Below are 22,538 nucleotides of genomic sequence, written 5' to 3'. Positions count from 1 at the left end.
GTATTAAACTTCCCCACGGTCCCGTGTAGTACTAAACTTACGTATTGTCCTGTGTAGTACTAAACATCCCAACTGTCCCGTGTAGTACTAAACTTCCCCACTGTCCAGCATAGTACTGAACTTCCTCACTGTCCAATGTAGTACTAAACTTCCCCACTGTCCCGTGTAGTACTAAACGTCCTCACTGACCCGTGTAGCACTAAACTTCCCCACTGTCCTGTGTAGTACTAAACTTCCCAACTGTCCCGTGTTATACTCAACTTCCTCACTCTTGTCTGTAGTACCAAACTTCGCCACTGTTCTGTGTAGTGTTAAACTTCCCCAATGTCGAGTGTAGTACTAAACTTCCCCACTGTCGAGTGTTGTACTTAACATCCCCACTGTCCCGTGCAGTACTAAACTTCCCCACTCTCCCGTGTAGTACTAAACTTCCACACTGTTGAGTGTCGTACTAAACTTCCCCACTGTCCCGTGTAGTACTAAACTTCCCCCCTCTCCCGTGTAGTACTAAACTTGCACACTGTTGAGTGTAGTACTAAACTTCCCCACTGTCCCGTGGAGTACTAAACTTCCTCACTGTGCCGTGTAGTACTAAATTTCCCCACTGTCCTGTGCAGTACTAAATTTCCCCACTGTCCCGTGTACTACTAAATTTCCCCGCTGTCCCGTGTAGTACTTAACTTCCCCACTGCCCCGTGTAGCACTAAACTTCCTCACTGTGCCATGTAGTACTAAACTTCCCCACTGTCCCGTATAGTACTAAACTTCCCCACTGTCCCGTGTAGTACAAAACTTCCCCACTGTCGAATGTAGTAATAAACTTCCCCACTGTCCCGTGTCCTACTAAACTTCCTCACTGTGCTGTGTAGTACTAAACTTCCCCACTGTCGAGTGTAGTAATAACTTCCCCACTGTCCCATGTCCTACTAAACTTCCACACTGTTGAGTGTAGTACTAAACATCCCCACTGTCCCGTGCAGTACTAAACTTCCTCACTGTGCCATGTAGTACTAAACTTCCCCACTGTCCCGTATAGTACTAAACTTCCCCACTGTCCCGTGTAGTACAAAACTTCCCCACTGTCGAGTGTAGTAATAAACTTCCCCACTGTCCCGTGTCCTACTAAACTTCCCCACAGTCCAATGTAGTACTAAACTTCCCCACTGTCGAGTGTAGTACTAAACTTCCCCACGGTCCCGTGTAGTACTAAGCTTACCTATTGTCCCGTGTAGTACTAAATATCCCCACTGTCCAGCAGAGTACTGAACTTCCTCACTGTCCCATGTAGTACTAAACATCCGCACTGTCCCGTGGAGTACTAAACTTACCCACTGCCTCGTGTAATACTAAACTTCCCCACTGTCCCGTGTAGTACTAAACGTCCTCACTGTCCCGTGTAGTACTAAACTTCCCCACTGTCCTGTGTAGTACTAAACTTCCCAACTGTCCCGTGTAGCACTAAACTTCCTCACTCTCGACTGTAGTAATAAACTTCGCCACTGTTCTGTGTAGTATTAAATTTCCCCACTGTCCCGTGCAGCACTAAATTTCTTTACTGTCCCGTGTACTACTAAACTTCCCCGCTGTCCCGTGTAGTACTTAACTTCCCCACTGCCCCGTGTAGTACTAAACTTCCCCAATGTCGAGTGTAGTACTAAACTTCCCCACTGTCAAGTGTAGTACTTAACATCCCCACTGTCCCCTGTAGTACTAAACTTCCCCACTCTCATGTGTAGTACTAAACTTGCACACTGTTGAGTGTAGTACTAAACTTCCCCACTGTCGAGTGTAGTATAAAACTTCCCCACTGTCGAGTGTAGTAATAAACTTCCCCACTGTCCCGTGTCCTACTAAACTTCCCCACAGTCCCATGTAGTACTAAACTTCCCCACTGTTGAGTGTAGTACTAAACTTCAAAACGGTCCCGTGTTGTACTAAACTTACCTATTGTCCCGTGTAGTACTAAACATCCCCACTGTCCAGCAGAGTACTGAACTTCCTCACTGTCCCATGTAGTACTAAACTTCCCCACTGTCCCGTGGAGTACTAAACTTCCCCACTGCCTCGTGTAATACTAAACTTCCCCACTGTCCCGTGTAGTACTAAACGTCCTCACTGTCCCGTGTAGTACTAAACTTCCCAACTGTCCCATGTAGCACTAAACTTCCTCACTCTCGACTGTAGTAATAAACTTCGCCACTGTTCTGTGTAGTATTAAATTTCCCCACTGTCCCGTGCAGCACTAAATTTCCCCACTGTCCCGTGTACTACTAAACTTCCCCGCTGTCCCGTGTAGTACTTAACTTCCCCACTGCCCCGTGTAGCACTAAACTTCCTCACTGTGCCATGTAGTACTAAACTTCCCCATGGTCCCGTATAGTACTAAACTTCCCCACTGTCCCGTGTAGTACAAAACTTCCCCACTGTCGAATGTAGTAATAAACTTCCCCACTGTCCCGTGTCCTACTAAACTTCCTCACTGTGCTGTGTAGTACTAAACTTCCCCACTGTCGAGTGTAGTAATAACTTCCCCACTGTCCCATGTCCTACTAAACTTCCACACTGTTGAGTGTAGTACTAAACATCCCCACTGTCCCGTGCAGTACTAAACTTCCTCACTGTGCCATGTAGTACTAAACTTCCCCACTGTCCCGTATAGTACTAAACTTCCCCACTGTCCCGTGTAGTACAAAACTTCCCCACTGTCGAGTGTAGTAATAAACTTCCCCACTGTCCCGTGTCCTACTAAACTTCCCCACAGTCCAATGTAGTACTAAACTTCCCCACTGTCGAGTGTAGTACTAAACTTCCCCACGGTCCCGTGTAGTACTAAGCTTACCTATTGTCCCGTGTAGTACTAAATATCCCCACTGTCCAGCAGAGTACTGAACTTCCTCACTGTCCCATGTAGTACTAAACATCCGCACTGTCCCGTGGAGTACTAAACTTACCCACTGCCTCGTGTAATACTAAACTTCCCCACTGTCCCGTGTAGTACTAAACGTCCTCACTGTCCCGTGTAGTACTAAACTTCCCCACTGTCCTGTGTAGTACTAAACTTCCCAACTGTCCCGTGTAGCACTAAACTTCCTCACTCTCGACTGTAGTAATAAACTTCGCCACTGTTCTGTGTAGTATTAAATTTCCCCACTGTCCCGTGCAGCACTAAATTTCTTTACTGTCCCGTGTACTACTAAACTTCCCCGCTGTCCCGTGTAGTACTTAACTTCCCCACTGCCCCGTGTAGTACTAAACTTCCCCAATGTCGAGTGTAGTACTAAACTTCCCCACTGTCGAGTGTAGTACTTAACATCCCCACTGTCCCCTGTAGTACTAAACTTCCCCACTCTCATGTGTAGTACTAAACTTGCACACTGTTGAGTGTAGTACTAAACTTCCCCACTGTCGAGTGTAGTATAAAACTTCCCCACTGTCGAGTGTAGTAATAAACTTCCCCACTGTCCCGTGTCCTACTAAACTTCCCCACAGTCCCATGTAGTACTAAACTTCCCCACTGTTGAGTGTAGTACTAAACTTCAAAACGGTCCCGTGTTGTACTAAACTTACCTATTGTCCCGTGTAGTACTAAACATCCCCACTGTCCAGCAGAGTACTGAACTTCCTCACTGTCCCATGTAGTACTAAACTTCCCCACTGTCCCGTGGAGTACTAAACTTCCCCACTGCCTCGTGTAATACTAAACTTCCCCACTGTCCCGTGTAGTACTAAACGTCCTCACTGTCCCGTGTAGTACTAAACTTCCCAACTGTCCCATGTAGCACTAAACTTCCTCACTCTCGACTGTAGTAATAAACTTCGCCACTGTTCTGTGTAGTATTAAATTTCCCCACTGTCCCGTGCAGCACTAAATTTCCCCACTGTCCCGTGTACTACTAAACTTCCCCGCTGTCCCGTGTAGTACTTAACTTCCCCACTGCCCCGTGTAGCACTAAACTTCCTCACTGTGCCATGTAGTACTAAACTTCCCCATGGTCCCGTATAGTACTAAACTTCCCCACTGTCCCGTGTAGTACAAAACTTCCCCACTGTCGAATGTAGTAATAAACTTCCCCACTGTCCCGTGTCCTACTAAACTTCCTCACTGTGCTGTGTAGTACTAAACTTCCCCACTGTCGAGTGTAGTAATAACTTCCCCACTGTCCCATGTCCTACTAAACTTCCACACTGTTGAGTGTAGTACTAAACATCCCCACTGTCCCGTGCAGTACTAAACTTCCTCACTGTGCCATGTAGTACTAAACTTCCCCACTGTCCCGTATAGTACTAAACTTCCCCACTGTCCCGTGTAGTACAAAACTTCCCCACTGTCGAGTGTAGTAATAAACTTCCCCACTGTCCCGTGTCCTACTAAACTTCCCCACAGTCCAATGTAGTACTAAACTTCCCCACTGTCGAGTGTAGTACTAAACTTCCCCACGGTCCCGTGTAGTACTAAGCTTGCCTATTGTCCCGTGTAGTACTAAATATCCCCACTGTCCAGCAGAGTACTGAACTTCCTCACTGTCCCATGTAGTACTAAACATCCGCACTGTCCCGTGGAGTACTAAACTTACCCACTGCCTCGTGTAATACTAAACTTCCCCACTGTCCCGTGTAGTACTAAACGTCCTCACTGTCCCGTGTAGTACTAAACTTCCCCACTGTCCTGTGTAGTACTAAACTTCCCAACTGTCCCGTGTAGCACTAAACTTCCTCACTCTCGACTGTAGTAATAAACTTCGCCACTGTTCTGTGTAGTATTAAATTTCCCCACTGTCCCGTGCAGCACTAAATTTCTTTACTGTCCCGTGTACTACTAAACTTCCCCGCTGTCCCGTGTAGTACTTAACTTCCCCACTGCCCCGTGTAGTACTAAACTTCCCCAATGTCGAGTGTAGTACTAAACTTCCCCACTGTCGAGTGTAGTACTTAACATCCCCACTGTCCCCTGTAGTACTAAACTTCCCCACTCTCATGTGTAGTACTAAACTTGCACACTGTTGAGTGTAGTACTAAACTTCCCCACTGTCGAGTGTAGTATAAAACTTCCCCACTGTCGAGTGTAGTAATAAACTTCCCCACTGTCCCGTGTCCTACTAAACTTCCCCACAGTCCCATGTAGTACTAAACTTCCCCACTGTTGAGTGTAGTACTAAACTTCAAAACGGTCCCGTGTTGTACTAAACTTACCTATTGTCCCGTGTAGTACTAAACATCCCCACTGTCCAGCAGAGTACTGAACTTCCTCACTGTCCCATGTAGTACTAAACTTCCCCACTGTCCCGTGGAGTACTAAACTTCCCCACTGCCTCGTGTAATACTAAACTTCCCCACTGTCCCGTGTAGTACTAAACGTCCTCACTGTCCCGTGTAGTACTAAACTTCCCAACTGTCCCGTGTAGCACTAAACTTCCTCACTCTCGACTGTAGTAATAAACTTCGCCACTGTTCTGTGTAGTATTAAATTTCCCCACTGTCCCGTGCAGCACTAAATTTCCCCACTGTCCCGTGTACTACTAAACTTCCCCGCTGTCCCGTGTAGTACTTAACTTCCCCACTGCCCCGTGTAGCACTAAACTTCCTCACTGTGCCATGTAGTACTAAACTTCCCCACGGTCCCGTATAGTACTAAACTTCCCCACTGTCCCGTGTAGTACAAAACTTCCCCACTGTCGAATGTAGTAATAAACTTCCCCACTGTCCCGTGTCCTACTAAACTTCCTCACTGTGCTGTGTAGTACTAAACTTCCCCACTGTCGAGTGTAGTAATAACTTCCCCACTGTCCCATGTCCTACTAAACTTCCACACTGTTGAGTGTAGTACTAAACATCCCCACTGTCCCGTGCAGTACTAAACTTCCTCACTGTGCCATGTAGTACTAAACTTCCCCACTGTCCCGTATAGTACTAAACTTCCCCACTGTCCCGTGTAGTACAAAACTTCCCCACTGTCGAGTGTAGTAATAAACTTCCCCACTGTCCCGTGTCCTACTAAACTTCCCCACAGTCCAATGTAGTACTAAACTTCCCCACTGTCGAGTGTAGTACTAAACTTCCCCACGGTCCCGTGTAGTACTAAGCTTACCTATTGTCCCGTGTAGTACTAAATATCCCCACTGTCCAGCAGAGTACTGAACTTCCTCACTGTCCCATGTAGTACTAAACATCCGCACTGTCCCGTGGAGTACTAAACTTACCCACTGCCTCGTGTAATACTAAACTTCCCCACTGTCCCGTGTAGTACTAAACGTCCTCACTGTCCCGTGTAGTACTAAACTTCCCCACTGTCCTGTGTAGTACTAAACTTCCCAACTGTCCCGTGTAGCACTAAACTTCCTCACTCTCGACTGTAGTAATAAACTTCGCCACTGTTCTGTGTAGTATTAAATTTCCCCACTGTCCCGTGCAGCACTAAATTTCTTTACTGTCCCGTGTACTACTAAACTTCCCCGCTGTCCCGTGTAGTACTTAACTTCCCCACTGCCCCGTGTAGTACTAAACTTCCCCAATGTCGAGTGTAGTACTAAACTTCCCCACTGTCGAGTGTAGTACTTAACATCCCCACTGTCCCCTGTAGTACTAAACTTCCCCACTCTCATGTGTAGTACTAAACTTGCACACTGTTGAGTGTAGTACTAAACTTCCCCACTGTCGAGTGTAGTATAAAACTTCCCCACTGTCGAGTGTAGTAATAAACTTCCCCACTGTCCCGTGTCCTACTAAACTTTCCCACAGTCCCATGCAGTACTAAACTTCCCCACTGTTGAGTGTAGTACTAAACTTCAAAACGGTCCCGTGTTGTACTAAACTTACCTATTGTCCCGTGTAGTACTAAACATCCCCACTGTCCAGCAGAGTACTGAACTTCCTCACTGTCCCATGTAGTACTAAACTTCCCCACTGTCCCGTGGAGTACTAAACTTCCCCACTGCCTCGTGTAATACTAAACTTCCCCACTGTCCCGTGTAGTACTAAACGTCCTCACTGTCCCGTGTAGTACTAAACTTCCCAACTGTCCCGTGTAGCACTAAACTTCCTCACTCTCGACTGTAGTAATAAACTTCGCCACTGTTCTGTGTAGTATTAAATTTCCCCACTGTCCCGTGCAGCACTAAATTTCCCCACTGTCCCGTGTACTACTAAACTTCCCCGCTGTCCCGTGTAGTACTTAACTTCCCCACTGCCCCGTGTAGTACTAAACTTCCCCAATGTCGAGTGTAGTACTAAACCTCCCCACTGTCGAGTGTAGTACTTAACATCCCCACTGTCCCGTGTAGTACTAAACTTCCCCCCTCTCCCGTGTAGTACTAAACTTGCACACTGTTGAGTGTAGTACTAAACTTCCCCACTGTCCCGTGGAGTACTAAACTTCCTCACTGTGCCGTGTAGTACTAAACTTCCCAACTGTCCCGTGTAGCACTAAACTTCCTCACTCTCGACTGTAGTAATAAACTTCGCCACTGTTCTGTGTAGTATTAAATTTCCCCACTGTCCCGTGCAGCACTAAATTTCTTTACTGTCCCGTGTACTACTAAACTTCCCCGCTGTCCCGTGTAGTACTTAACTTCCCCACTGCCCCGTGTAGTACTAAACTTCCCCAATGTCGAGTGTAGTACTAAACTTCCCCACTGTCGAGTGTAGTACTTAACATCCCCACTGTCCCCTGTAGTACTAAACTTCCCCACTCTCATGTGTAGTACTAAACTTGCACACTGTTGAGTGTAGTACTAAACTTCCCCACTGTCGAGTGTAGTATAAAACTTCCCCACTGTCGAGTGTAGTAATAAACTTCCCCACTGTCCCGTGTCCTACTAAACTTCCCCACAATCCCATGTAGTACTAAACTTCCCCACTGTTGAGTGTAGTACTAAACTTCAAAACGGTCCCGTGTTGTACTAAACTTACCTATTGTCCCGTGTAGTACTAAACATCCCCACTGTCCAGCAGAGTACTGAACTTCCTCACTGTCCCATGTAGTACTAAACTTCCCCACTGTCCCGTGGAGTACTAAACTTCCCCACTGCCTCGTGTAATACTAAACTTCCCCACTGTCCCGTGTAGTACTAAACGTCCTCACTGTCCCATGTAGTACTAAACTTCCCCACTGTCCGGTGTAGTACTAAACTTCCCAACTGTCCCGTGTAGCACTAAACTTCCTCACTCTCGACTGTAGTAATAAACTTCGCCACTGTTCTGTGTAGTATTAAATTTCCCCACTGTCCCGTGCAGCACTAAATTTCCCCACTGTCCCGTGTACTACTAAACTTCCCCGCTGTCCCGTGTAGTACTTAACTTCCCCACTGCCCCGTGTAGTACTAAACTTCCCCAATGTCGAGTGTAGTACTAAACCTCCCCACTGTCGAGTGTAGTACTTAACATCCCCACTGTCCCGTGTAGTACTAAACTTCCCCCCTCTCCCGTGTAGTACTAAACTTGCACACTGTTGAGTGTAGTACTAAACTTCCCCACTGTCCCGTGGAGTACTAAACTTCCTCACTGTGCCGTGTAGTACTAAATTTCCCCACTGTCCTGTGCAGTACTAAATTTCCCCACTGTCCCGTGTACTACTAAATTTCCCCGCTGTCCCATGTAGTACTTAACTTCCCCACTGCCCCGTGTAGCACTAAACTTCCCCACTGTCGAGTGTAGTACTAAACTTCTCCACTGTCGAGTGCAGTACTTAACTTCCCCACTGCCCCGTGTAGTACTAAACTTCCCCACTGTCCCATGTAGTACGAAACTTCCACACTGTTGAGAGTAGTGCTAAACTTCCCCACTGTCCCGTGTAGTACTAAACTTACTCACTGTGCTGTGTAGTACTAAACTTCTCCACTGTCCCGTGTAGTACTAAACTTCCCCACTGTCCCATGTAGTACTAAATTTCCCCACTGTCCCGTGTACTACTAAACTTCCCCACTGCCCCATGTAGTACTAAACTTCCCCACTGTCGAGTGTAGTACTAAACTTCCCCACTGTCCCGTGTCGTACTAAACTTCCCCACTGTCCCATATATTACTAAACTTCCCCACTGTCCAGCATAGTACTAAACTTCCTCACTGTCCCATGCAGTACTAAATTTCCCCACTGTCCCGTGTACTACTAAACTTCCCCGCTGTCCCGTGTAGTACTTAACTTCCCCACTGCCCCGTGTAGTACTAAACTTCCCCAATGTCGAGTGTAGTACTAAACCTCCCCACTGTCGAGTGTAGTACTTAACATCCCCACTGTCCCGTGTAGTACTAAACTTCCCCCCTCTCCCGTGTAGTACTAAACTTGCACACTGTTGAGTGTAGTACTAAACTTCCCCACTGTCCCGTGGAGTACTAAACTTCCTCACTGTGCCGTGTAGTACTAAATTTCCCCACTGTCCTGTGCAGTACTAAATTTCCCCACTGTCCCGTGTACTACTAAATTTCCCCGCTGTCCCATGTAGTACTTAACTTCCCCACTGCCCCGTGTAGCACTAAACTTCCCCACTGTCGAGTGTAGTACTAAACTTCTCCACTGTCGAGTGCAGTACTTAACTTCCCCACTGCCCCGTGTAGTACTAAACTTCCCCACTGTCCCATGTAGTACGAAACTTCCACACTGTTGAGAGTAGTGCTAAACTTCCCCACTGTCCCGTGTAGTACTAAACTTACTCACTGTGCTGTGTAGTACTAAACTTCTCCACTGTCCCGTGTAGTACTAAACTTCCCCACTGTCCCATGTAGTACTAAATTTCCCCACTGTCCCGTGTACTACTAAACTTCCCCACTGCCCCATGTAGTACTAAACTTCCCCACTGTCGAGTGTAGTACTAAACTTCCCCACTGTCCCGTGTCGTACTAAACTTCCCCACTGTCCCATATATTACTAAACTTCCCCACTGTCCAGCATAGTACTAAACTTCCTCACTGTCCCATGCAGTACTAAACTTCCCCACTGTCCCGTGGAGTACTAAACTACCCCACTGCCTCGTGTAGTACTAAACTTCCCCACTGTCCCGTGTAGTACTAAACTTCCTCACTCTCGACTGTCATACCAAACGTCCCCACTGTTCTGTGTAGTATTAAATTTCCCCACTGCCCCGTGTAGTACTAAACTGCCCCACTGTCGAGTGTAGTACTAAATTTCCCCACTGTTGAGTGTAGTACTTAACATCCCCACTGTCCCATGTAATACTAAGCTTCCCCACTGTCCCGTGTAGTACGAAACTTCCACACTGTTGAGTATAATACGAAACGTCCCCACTGTCCCGTGTAGTACTAAACTTCCTCACTCTGTCGTGCAGTACTAAACATCTCCACTGTCCCATGTAGAACTAAACTTCCCCACTGTCCCATGTAGTACTAAACTTCCCCACTGCCCCATGTAGTACTAAACTTCCCCACTGTCCCATGTAGTACGAAACTTCCACACTGTTGAGTGTAGTACTAAACTTCCCCACTGTCCCGTGTAGTACTAAAGTTCCTCACTGTGACGTGTGGTACTAAACTTCCCCACTGTCCCATGTAGTACTAAACTGCCCCACTGTCCCGTGTAGTACTAACCTTCCTCACTGTCGAGTGTAGTACTAAACTTCCACACTATTGAGTGGAGTACTAAACTTCCCGACTGTCCCGTGTCGTACTAAACTTCCCCACTGTCCCATGAAGTACTAAATTTCCCGACTGTCCCGTGTACTACTTAACTTCTCCACTGCCCCGTGTAGTACTAAACTTCCCCACTGTCCCGTGTAGTACGAAACTTCCACACTGTTGAGAGTAGTGCGAAACTTCCCCACTGTCCCGTGTAGTACTAAACTTACTCACTGTGCTGTGTAGTACTAAACGTCCCCACTGTCCCGTGTAGTACTAAACTTCCCCACTGTCCCATGTAGTACTAAATTTCCCCACTGTCCCGTGTACGACTAAACTTCCCCACTGCCCCATGTAGTACTAAACTTCCCCACTGTTGAGTGTAGTACTAAACTTCCCCACTGTCCCGTGTCGTACTAAACTTCCCCACTGTCCCATATATTACTAAACTTCCTCACTGTCCAGCATAGTACTAAACTTCCTCACTGTCCCATGCAGTACTAAACTTCCCCACTGTCCCGTGGAGTACTAAACTACCCCACTGTCCCGTGTAGTACTAAACGTCCTCAATGTCCCGTGTAGTACTAAACTTCCCCACTGTCCTGTGTAGTACTAAACTTCCCAACTGTCCCGTGTAGCATTAAACTTCCTCACTCTCGACTGTAGTAATAAACTTCGCCACTGTTCTGTGTAGTATTAAATTTCACCACTGTCCCGTGCAGCACTAAATTTCTTTACTGTCCCGTGTACTACTAAACTTCCCCGCTGTCCCGTGTAGTACTTAACTTCCCCACTGTCCCGTGTAATACTAAACTTCCCCAATGTCGAGTGTAGTACTAAACTTCCCCACTGTCGAGTGTAGTACTTAACATCCCCACTGTCCCGTGTAGTACTAAACTTCCCCACTCTCATGTGTAGCACTAAACATGCACACTGTTGAGTGTAGTACTAAACTTCCCCACTGTCGAGTGTAGTATAAAACTTCCCCACTGTCGAGTGTAGTAATAAACTTCCCCACTGTCCCGTGTCCTACTAAACTTCCCCACAGTCCCATGTAGTACTAAACTTCCCCACTGTTGAGTGTAGTACTAAACTTCCCCACGGTCCCGTGTAGTACTAAACTTACCTATTGTCCCGTGTAGTACTAAACATCCCCACTGTCCAGCAGAATACTGAAGTTCCTCACTGTCCCATGTAGTACTAAACTTCCCCACTGTCCCGTGGAGTACTAAACTTCCCCACTGCCTCGTGTAATACTAAACTTCCCCACTGTCCTGTGTAGTACTAAATGTCCTCACTGTCCCGTGTAGTACTAAACTTCCCCACTGTCCGGTGTAGTACTAAACTTCCCAACTGTCCCGTGTAGCACTAAACTTCCTCACTCTCGACTGTAGTAATAAACTTCGCCACTGTTCTGTGTAGTATTAAATTTCCCCACTGTCCCGTGCAGCACTAAATTTCCCCACTGTCCCGTGTACTACTAAACTTCACCGCTGTCCCGTGTAGTACTTAACTTCCCCACTGCCCCATGTAGTACTAAACTTCCCCAATGTCAAGTGTAGTACTAAACCTCCCCACTGTCGAGTGTAGTACTTAACATCCCCACTGTCCCGTGTAGTACTAAACTTCCCCACTCTCCCGTGTAGTACTAAACTTGCACACTGTTGAGTGTAGTACTAAACTTCCCCACTGTCCCGTGGAGTACTAAACTTCCTCACTGTGCCGTGTAGTACTATATTTCCCCACTGTCCTGTGCAGTACTAAATTTCCCCACTGTCCCGTGTACTACTAAATTTCCCCGCTGTACCGCGTAGTACTTAACTTCCCCACTGCCCCGTGTAGCACTAAACTTCCCCACTGTCGAGTGTAGTACTAAACTTCCCCACTGTCGAGTGCAGTACTTAACATCCCCACTGCCCCATGTAGTACTAAACTTCCCCACTGTCCCGTGTAGTATGAAACTTCCACACTGTTGAGTGTAGTACTAAACTTCCCCACTGTCCCGTGTAGTACTAAAGTTCCTCACTGTGACGTGTGGTACTAAACTTCCCCACTGTCCCGTGTAGTACTAAACTGCCCCACTGTCCCGTGTAGTAATAACCTTCCTCACTGTCGAGTGTAGTACTAAACTTCCACACTATTGAGTGTAGTACTAAACTTCCCGACTGTCCCGTGTCGTACTAAACTTCCCCACTGCCCCATGTAGTACTAAACTTCCTCACTGTCCCATGCAGTACTAAACTTCCCCACTGTCCCGTGGAGTACTAAACTACCCCACTGCCTCGTGTAGTACTAAACTTCCCCACTGTCGACTGTAGTACCAAACGTCCCCACCGTTCTGTGTAGTATTAAATTTCCCCACTGCCCCGTGTAGTACTAAACTGCCCCACTGTCAAGTGTAGTACTAAATTTCCCCACTGTTGAGTGTAGTACTTAACATCCCCACTGTCCCATGTAATACTAAGCTTCCCCACTGTCCAGTGTAGTACGAAACTTCCACACTGTTGAGTATAATACGAAACGTCCCCACTGTCCCGTGTAATACTAAACTTCCTCACTCTGTCGTGCAGTACTAAACATCTCCACTGTCCCATGTAGAACTAAACTTCCCCACTGTCCCATGTAGTACTAAACTTCCCCACTGCCCCATGTAGTACTAAACTTCCCCACTGTCCCATGTAGTACGAAACTTCCACACTGTTGAGTGTAGTACTAAACTTTCCCACTGTACCGTGCAGTACTAAAGTTCCTCACTGTGACGTGTAGTACTAAACTTCCCCACTGTCCCATGTAGTACTAAACTTCCCCACTGCCCCATGTAGTACTAAACTTCCCCACTGTCCCATGTAGTACGAAACTTCCACACTGTTGAGTGTAGTACTAAACTTTCCCACTGTACCGTGCAGTACTAAAGTTCCTCACTGTGACGTGTAGTACTAAACTTCCCCACTGTCCCATGTAGTACTAAACTTCCCCACTGCCCCGTGTAGCACTAAACTTCCCCACTGTCGAGTGTAGTACTAAACTTCCCCACTGTCGAGTGCAGTACTTAACATCCCCACTGCCCCATGTAGTACTAAACTTCCCCACTGTCCCGTGTAGTATGAAACTTCCACACTGTTGAGTGTAGTACTAAACTTCCCCACTGTCCCGTGCAGTACTAAACTTCCTCACTGTGCCGTGTAGTACTAAATTTCCCCACTGTCCTGTGCAGTACTAAACTTCCCCACTGTCCCGTGGAGTACTAAACTTCCTCACTGTGCCGTGTAGTACTATATTTCCCCACTGTCCTGTGCAGTACTAAATTTCCCCACTGTCCCGTGTACTACTAAATTTCCCCGCTGTACCGCGTAGTACTTAACTTCCCCACTGCCCCGTGTAGCACTAAACTTCCCCACTGTCGAGTGTAGTACTAAACTTCCCCACTGTCGAGTGCAGTACTTAACATCCCCACTGCCCCATGTGGTACTAAACTTCCCCACTGTCCCGTGTAGTATGAAACTTCCACACTGTTGAGTGTAGTACTAAACTTCCCCACTGTCCCGTGTAGTACTAAAGTTCCTCACTGTGACGTGTGGTACTAAACTTCCCCACTGTCCCGTGTAGTACTAAACTGCCCCACTGTCCCGTGTAGTAATAACCTTCCTCACTGTCGAGTGTAGTACTAAACTTCCACACTATTGAGTGTAGTACTAAACTTCCCGACTGTCCCGTGTCGTACTAAACTTCCCCACTGTCCCATGAAGTACTAAATTTCCCGACTGTCCCGTGTACTACTAAACTTCCCCACTGTCCCATGTAGTACTAAATTTCCCCACTGTCCCGTGTACTTCTAAACTTCCCCACTGCCCCATGTAGTACTAAACTTCCTCACTGTCCCATGCAGTACTAAACTTCCCCACTGTCCCGTGGAGTACTAAACTACCCCACTGCCTCGTGTAGTACTAAACTTCCCCACTGTCGACTGTAGTACCAAACGTCCCCACCGTTCTGTGCAGTATTAAATTTCCCCACTGCCCCGTGTAGTACTAAACTGCCCCACTGTCGAGTGTAGTACTAAACTTCCCCACTGTCGAGTGTAGTACTAAACTTCCCCACTGTCGAGTGCAGTACTTAACATCCCCACTGCCCCATGTAGTACTAAACTTCCCCACTGTCCCGTGTAGTATGAAACTTCCACACTGTTGAGTGTAGTACTAAACTTCCCCACTGTCCCGTGTAGTACTAAAGTTCCTCACTGTGACGTGTGGTACTAAACTTCCCCACTGTCCCGTGTAGTACTAAACTGCCCCACTGTCCCGTGTAGTAATAACCTTCCTCACTGTCGAGTGTAGTACTAAACTTCCACACTATTGAGTGTAGTACTAAACTTCCCGACTGTCCCGTGTCGTACTAAACTTCCCCACTGTCCCATGAAGTACTAAATTTCCCGACTGTCCCGTGTACTACTAAACTTCCCCACTGTCCCATGTAGTACTAAATTTCCCCACTGTCCCGTGTAGTATGAAACTTCCACACTGTTGAGTGTAGTACTAAACTTCCCCACTGTCCCGTGTAGTACTAAAGTTCCTCACTGTGACGTGTGGTACTAAACTTCCCGACTGTCCCGTGTCGTACTAAACTTCCCCACTGTCCCATGAAGTACTAAATTTCCCGACTGTCCCGTGTACTACTTAACTTCCCCACTGCCCCGTGTAGTACTAAACTTCCCCACTGTCCCGTGTAGTACAAAACTTCCACACTGTTGAGAGTAGTGCTAAACTTCCCCACTGTCCCGTGTAGTACTAAACTTACTCACTGTGCTGTGTAGTACTAAACGTCCCCACTGTCCCGTGTAGTACTAAACTTCCCCACTGTCCCGTGTAGTACTAAATTTCCCCACTGTCCCGTGTACTACTAAACTTCCCCACTGCCCCATGTAGTACTAAACTTCCCCACTGTCGAGTGTAGTACTAAACTTCCCCACTGTCCCGTGTCGTACTAAACTTCCCCACTGTCCCATATATTACTAAACTTCCTCACTGTCCAACATAGTACTAAACTTCCTCACTGTCCCATGCAGTACTAAACTTCCCCACTGTCCCGTGGAGTACTAAACTACCCCACTGCCTCGTGTATTACTAAACTTCCCCAGTGTCCCGTGTAGTACTAAACTTCCTCACTCTCGACTGTAGTACCAAACGTCCCCACTGTTCTGTGTAGTATTAAATTTCCCCACTGCCCCGTGTATTACTAAACTGCCCCACTGTTGAGTGTAGTACTAAATTTCCCCACTGTTGAGTGTAGTACTTAACATCCCCACTGTCCCATGCAGTACGAAACTTCCACACTGTTGAGTATAATACGAAACGTCCCCACTGTCCCGTGCAGTACTAAACTTCCTCACTCTGTCGTGTAGTACTAAACTTCCCCACTGTCCCATGTAGTACTAAACTTCCCCACTGTCCTGTGTAGTACTAACCTTCCCCACTGTCGAGTGTAGTACTAAACTTCCACACTATTGAGTGTAGTACTAAACATCCCCACTGTCCCGTGTCGTACTAAACTTCCCCACTGTCCCATGTAGTACTAAACTTCCACACTGTTGAGTCTAGTACTAAACTTTCCCACTGTCCCGTGTAGTACTAAACTGCCTCACTGTCCCGTGTAGTACTAAACATCCCCACTGCCCCATGTAGCACTAAACTTCCCCACTGTCGAGTGTAGTACTAAACGTACCGACTGTCCCGTGTCGTACTAAACTTCCCCACTGTCCCATGAAGTAATAAATTTCCTGACTGTCCCGTGTACTACTTAACATCCCCAATGCCCCGTGTAGTACTAAACTTCCCCACTGTCCCGTGTAGCACGAAACTTCCACACTGTTGAGTGTAGTACTAAACTTCCCCACTGTCACGTGTAGTACTAAATTTCCCCACTGTCCCATGTACTACTAAACTTCCCCACTGCCCCATGTAGTAGTAAACTTCCCCACTGTCGAGTGTAGTACTAAACTTCCCCACTGTCGAGTGTAGTACTAAACTTCCCCACTGTCCCGTGTCATACTAAACTTCCCCACTGTCCCATGTATTACTAAACTTCCCCACTGTTGAGTGTAGTACTAAACATCCCCACTGTCCTGTGTAGTACTAAACTTCCCCACTGTCCAGCATTGTACTAAACTTCCTCACTGTCCCATGTAGTACTAAACTTCCCCACTGTCCCGTGGAGTACTAAACTTCCCCACTGTCCCGTGTAGTACTAAACTTCCTCACTCTCGACTGTAGTACCAAACGTCCCCACTGTTCTGTGTAGTATTAAATTTCCCCACTGCCCCGTGTCGTACTAAACTGCCCCACTGTCGAGTGTAGTACTAAACTTCCCCACTGTTGAGTGTAGTACTTAACATCCCCACTGTCCCATGTAATACTAAACTTCCCCACTGTCCCGTGTAGTACGAAACTTCCACACTGTTGAGTATCGTACTAAACATCCCCACTGTCCCGTGTAGTACTAAACTTCCTCACTGTGTCGTGCAGTACTAAACTTCTCCACTGTCCCGTGTAGAACTAAACTTTCCCACTGTCCCGTGTAGTACTAAACTTCCTCACTGTGCCGTGTAGTACTAACCTTCCCCACTGTCGAGTGTAGTACTATACTTCCACACTATTGAGTGTAGTACTAAACATTCCCACTGTCCTGTGTAGTACTAAACTTCCCCACTGTCCCGTGTAGTACTAAACTTCCACACTGTTGAGTGTAGTACTAAACTTTCCCACTGTCCCATGTAGTACTAAACTGCCTCACTTTCCCGTGTAGTACTAATCATCCCCACTGCCCCATGTAGTACTAAACTTCCCCACTGTCAAGTGTAGTACTAAACTTCCCCACTGTCGAGTGTAGTACTAAACTTCCCCATTGTCTCGTGTAGTACTAAACTTCCACACTGTTGAGTGTAGTATTAAACTTCCCCAATGTCCCGTGTAGTACTAAACTGTCTCACTGTGCCGTGTAGTACTAAATTTCCTCACTGTCCCGTGTAGTACTAAACTTTCACTCTGTCCAATGTAGTACTAAGTTTCCCGACTGTCCCGTGTACTACTAAACTTCCTCACTGCCCCATGTAGTACGAAACTTCCCCACTGTTGAGTGTAGTACTAAACTTCCCTACTGTCCCGTGTAGTACTAAACATTCCCACTGTCCTGTGTAGTACTAAACTTCCCAACTGTCCCGTGTAGTACTAAACTTCCTCACTCTTGACTGTAGTACCAAACTTCGCCACTGTTCTATGCAGTATTAAATTTCCCCACTGTCCTGTGCAGTACTAAATTTCCCCACTGTCCCGTGTGCTACTAAACTTCCCGGCTATCCCGTGCAATACTTAACTTCCCCACTGCCCCGTGTAGTACTAAACTTCCCCAATGTCGAGTGTAGTACAAAACTTCCCCACTGTCGAGTGTAGTACTTAACATCCCCACTGTCCTGTGTAGTACTAAACTTCCCCACTCTCCTGTGTAGTATTAAACTTGCACACTGTTGAGTGTAGTACTTAACTTCCCCACTGCCCCTTGTAGCACTAAACTTCCCAACTGTCGAGTGCAGTACTAAACTTCCCCACTGTTGAGTGTAGTACTTAACATTCCCACTGCCCCGTGTAGTACTAATCTTCCCCACTGTCCCGTGTAGTACGAAACTTCCACACTGTGCCGTGCAGTACTAAACTTCCCCACTGTCCCGTGTCGGACTAAACATCCCCACTGTCCCGTGTAGTACTAACCTTCCCCACTGTCGAGTGTAGTACTAAACTTCTCCACTGTCCCGTGTAGTACTAAACTTCCTCATTGTGCCGTGTAGTACTAAATTTCCCCACTGTCCTGTGCAGTACTAAATTTCCCCACTGTCCCGTGTACTAATAAATTTCCCCGCTGTCCCGTGTAGTACTTAACTTCTCCACTGCCCCGTGTAGCACTAAACTTCCCCACTGTCGAGTGTAGTACTAAACTTCCTCGCCGTCGAATGTAGTACTTAACATCCCGACTGCCCCGTGTAGTACACAACTTCCCCACTGTTCCGTGTAGTACGAAACTTCCACACTGTTGAGTGTAGTACAAAACTTCCCCACTGTCCCGTGTAGTACTAAACTTACTCACTGTGCCATGTAGTACTAAACTTCCCCACTGTCCCATGTAGAACTAAATTTCCCCACTGTCCCGTGTACTACTCAACTTCCCCACTGCCCCATGTAGTACTAAACTTCCCCACTGTCGAGTGTAGTACTAAACTTGCCCACTGTCGAGTGTAGTACTAAACTTCCCCACTGTCCCGTGTCGTACTAAACTTCCCCACTGTCCCATGTATTACTAAACTTCCCCACTGTTGAGTGTAGTACGAAACTTCACGACTGTCCCATGTAGTACAAAACATCCCCACTGTCCTTTGTAGTACCAAACTTCCCCACTGTCCAGCATAGTACGAAACTTCCTCACTGTCCCATGTAGTACTAAACTTCCCCACTGTCCCGTGGAGTACTAAATTTTCCAACTGCCTCGTGTAGTACTAAACTTCCCCACTGTCCCGTGTAGTACTAAATGTCCTCACTGACCGGTGTAGTACTAAACTTCCCCACTGTCCTGTGTAGTACTAAACTTCCCAACTGTCCCGTGTAGTACTAAACTTCCTCACTCTCGACTGTAGTACCAAACTTTCCCACTGGTCTGTGTAGTATTAAATTTCCCCACTGCCCCGTGTAGTACTAAACTGCCCCATTTTCGAGTGTAGTACGAAACTTCCCCACTGTTGAGTGTAGTACTTAACATCCCCAGTGTCCCATGTAATACTAAACTGCCCCACTGTCCCGTGTAGTACGAAACTTCCACACTGTTGAGTGTAGTACCAAATTTCCCCACTGTCCCGTGTAGTACTAAACTTCCTCACTGTCCCGTGTAGTACTAAACTTCCCCACTGGCCCATGTAGTACTAAACGTCCCCACTGTCGAGTGTAATACTAAACTTCCCCACTGTCGAGTATCGTAATAAACTTCCCCACTGTCGAGTATCGTAATAAACTTCCGCACTGTCCCGTGTCCTAGTAAACTTCCCCACAGTCCCATGTAGTACTAAACTTCCCCACTGTTGAGTGTAGTACTAAACTTCACCACGGTCCCCTGTAGTACGAAACTTAGCTACTGTCCCATGTAGTAATAAACATCCCCACTGTCCTGTGTAGTACTAAACTTCCCCACTGTCCAGCATAGTACTGAACTTCCTCACTGTCCCATGTAGTACTAAACTTCCCCACTGTCCCGTGGAGTACTAAACTTCCCCACTGCCTCGTGTAATAGTAAACTTCCCCACTGTCCTGTGTAGTACTAAACCTCCCCACTGTCCAGCATAGTATTAAACTTCCTCACTGTCCCGTGCAGTACTAAACTTCCCCACTGGCCCGTGTGGTACTAAACTTCCCTACTTTCCCGTGTAGTACTAAACCTCCTCACTGTCCAGCATAGTATTAAACTTCCTCACTGTCCCGTGTACTACTAAACTTCCCCACTGTCCCGTGGAGTACTAAACTATCCCACTGCCCCGTATAGTACTAAACTTCCCCACTGTCCCATGTAGTACTAAACGTCCTCACTGACCCGTGTAGTACTAAACTTCCCCACTGTCCTGTGTAGTACTAAACTTCCCAACTGTCCCGTGTAGTACTAAACTTCCTCACTCTTGACTGTAGTACCATACTTCCCCACTGTTCTGTGTAGTATTAAATTTCCCCACTGTCCCGTGCAGTACTAAATTTCCCCACAGTCCCGTGTACTACTAAACTTCCCCGCTGTCCCGTGTAGTACTTAACTTCCCCTCTGCCCCGTGTAGTACGAAACTTCCCCACTGTCGAGTGTAGTACTAAACTTCCCCACTGTCGAGTGTAGTACTTAACATCCCCACTGTCCCGCGCAGTACTAAACTTCCCCACTCTCCCGTGTAGTACTAAACTTCCACACTGTTGAGTGTAGTACTAAACTTCCCCACTGTCCCGTGTAGTACTAAACTTCTTCACTGTGCCGCGTAGTACTAAATTTCCCCACTGTCCTGTGCAGTACTAAATTTCCCCACTGTCCAGTGTACTGTTAAATTTCCCCGCTGTCCCGTGTAGTACTTAACTTCCCCACTGCCCCGTGTAGCACTAAACTTCCCCACTGTCGAGTGTAGTACTAAACTTCCCCACTGTCGAGTGCAGTACTTAACATCCCCACTGCCCCATGTAGTACTAAACTTCCCCACTGTCCCGTGTAGTATGAAACTTCCACACTGTTGAGTGTAGTACTAAACTTCCCCACTGTCCCGTGCAGTACTAAACTTCCTCACTGTGCCGTGTAGTACTAAATTTCCCCACTGTCCTGTGCAGTACTAAACTTCCCCACTGTCCCGTGGAGTACTAAACTTCCTCACTGTGCCGTGTAGTACTATATTTCCCCACTGTCCTGTGCAGTACTAAATTTCCCCACTGTCCCGTGTACTACTAAATTTCCCCGCTGTACCGCGTAGTACTTAACTTCCCCACTGCCCCGTGTAGCACTAAACTTCCCCACTGTCGAGTGTAGTACTAAACTTCCCCACTGTCGAGTGCAGTACTTAACATCCCCACTGCCCCATGTGGTACTAAACTTCCCCACTGTCCCGTGTAGTATGAAACTTCCACACTGTTGAGTGTAGTACTAAACTTCCCCACTGTCCCGTGTAGTACTAAAGTTCCTCACTGTGACGTGTGGTACTAAACTTCCCCACTGTCCCGTGTAGTACTAAACTGCCCCACTGTCCCGTGTAGTAATAACCTTCCTCACTGTCGAGTGTAGTACTAAACTTCCACACTATTGAGTGTAGTACTAAACTTCCCGACTGTCCCGTGTCGTACTAAACTTCCCCACTGTCCCATGAAGTACTAAATTTCCCGACTGTCCCGTGTACTACTAAACTTCCCCACTGTCCCATGTAGTACTAAATTTCCCCACTGTCCCGTGTACTTCTAAACTTCCCCACTGCCCCATGTAGTACTAAACTTCCTCACTGTCCCATGCAGTACTAAACTTCCCCACTGTCCCGTGGAGTACTAAACTACCCCACTGCCTCGTGTAGTACTAAACTTCCCCACTGTCGACTGTAGTACCAAACGTCCCCACCGTTCTGTGCAGTATTAAATTTCCCCACTGCCCCGTGTAGTACTAAACTGCCCCACTGTCGAGTGTAGTACTAAACTTCCCCACTGTCGAGTGTAGTACTAAACTTCCCCACTGTCGAGTGCAGTACTTAACATCCCCACTGCCCCATGTAGTACTAAACTTCCCCACTGTCCCGTGTAGTATGAAACTTCCACACTGTTGAGTGTAGTACTAAACTTCCCCACTGTCCCGTGTAGTACTAAAGTTCCTCACTGTGACGTGTGGTACTAAACTTCCCCACTGTCCCGTGTAGTACTAAACTGCCCCACTGTCCCGTGTAGTAATAACCTTCCTCACTGTCGAGTGTAGTACTAAACTTCCACACTATTGAGTGTAGTACTAAACTTCCCGACTGTCCCGTGTCGTACTAAACTTCCCCACTGTCCCATGAAGTACTAAATTTCCCGACTGTCCCGTGTACTACTAAACTTCCCCACTGTCCCATGTAGTACTAAATTTCCCCACTGTCCCGTGTAGTATGAAACTTCCACACTGTTGAGTGTAGTACTAAACTTCCCCACTGTCCCGTGTAGTACTAAAGTTCCTCACTGTGACGTGTGGTACTAAACTTCCCGACTGTCCCGTGTCGTACTAAACTTCCCCACTGTCCCATGAAGTACTAAATTTCCCGACTGTCCCGTGTACTACTTAACTTCCCCACTGCCCCGTGTAGTACTAAACTTCCCCACTGTCCCGTGTAGTACAAAACTTCCACACTGTTGAGAGTAGTGCTAAACTTCCCCACTGTCCCGTGTAGTACTAAACTTACTCACTGTGCTGTGTAGT

The sequence above is a fragment of the Pristiophorus japonicus genome, chromosome 9, assembly GCF_044704955.1.
Source record: "Pristiophorus japonicus isolate sPriJap1 chromosome 9, sPriJap1.hap1, whole genome shotgun sequence".
In the NCBI taxonomy this organism is placed as follows: Eukaryota; Metazoa; Chordata; class Chondrichthyes; family Pristiophoridae; genus Pristiophorus; species Pristiophorus japonicus.
This window is presented reverse-complemented; position numbering follows the sequence as displayed.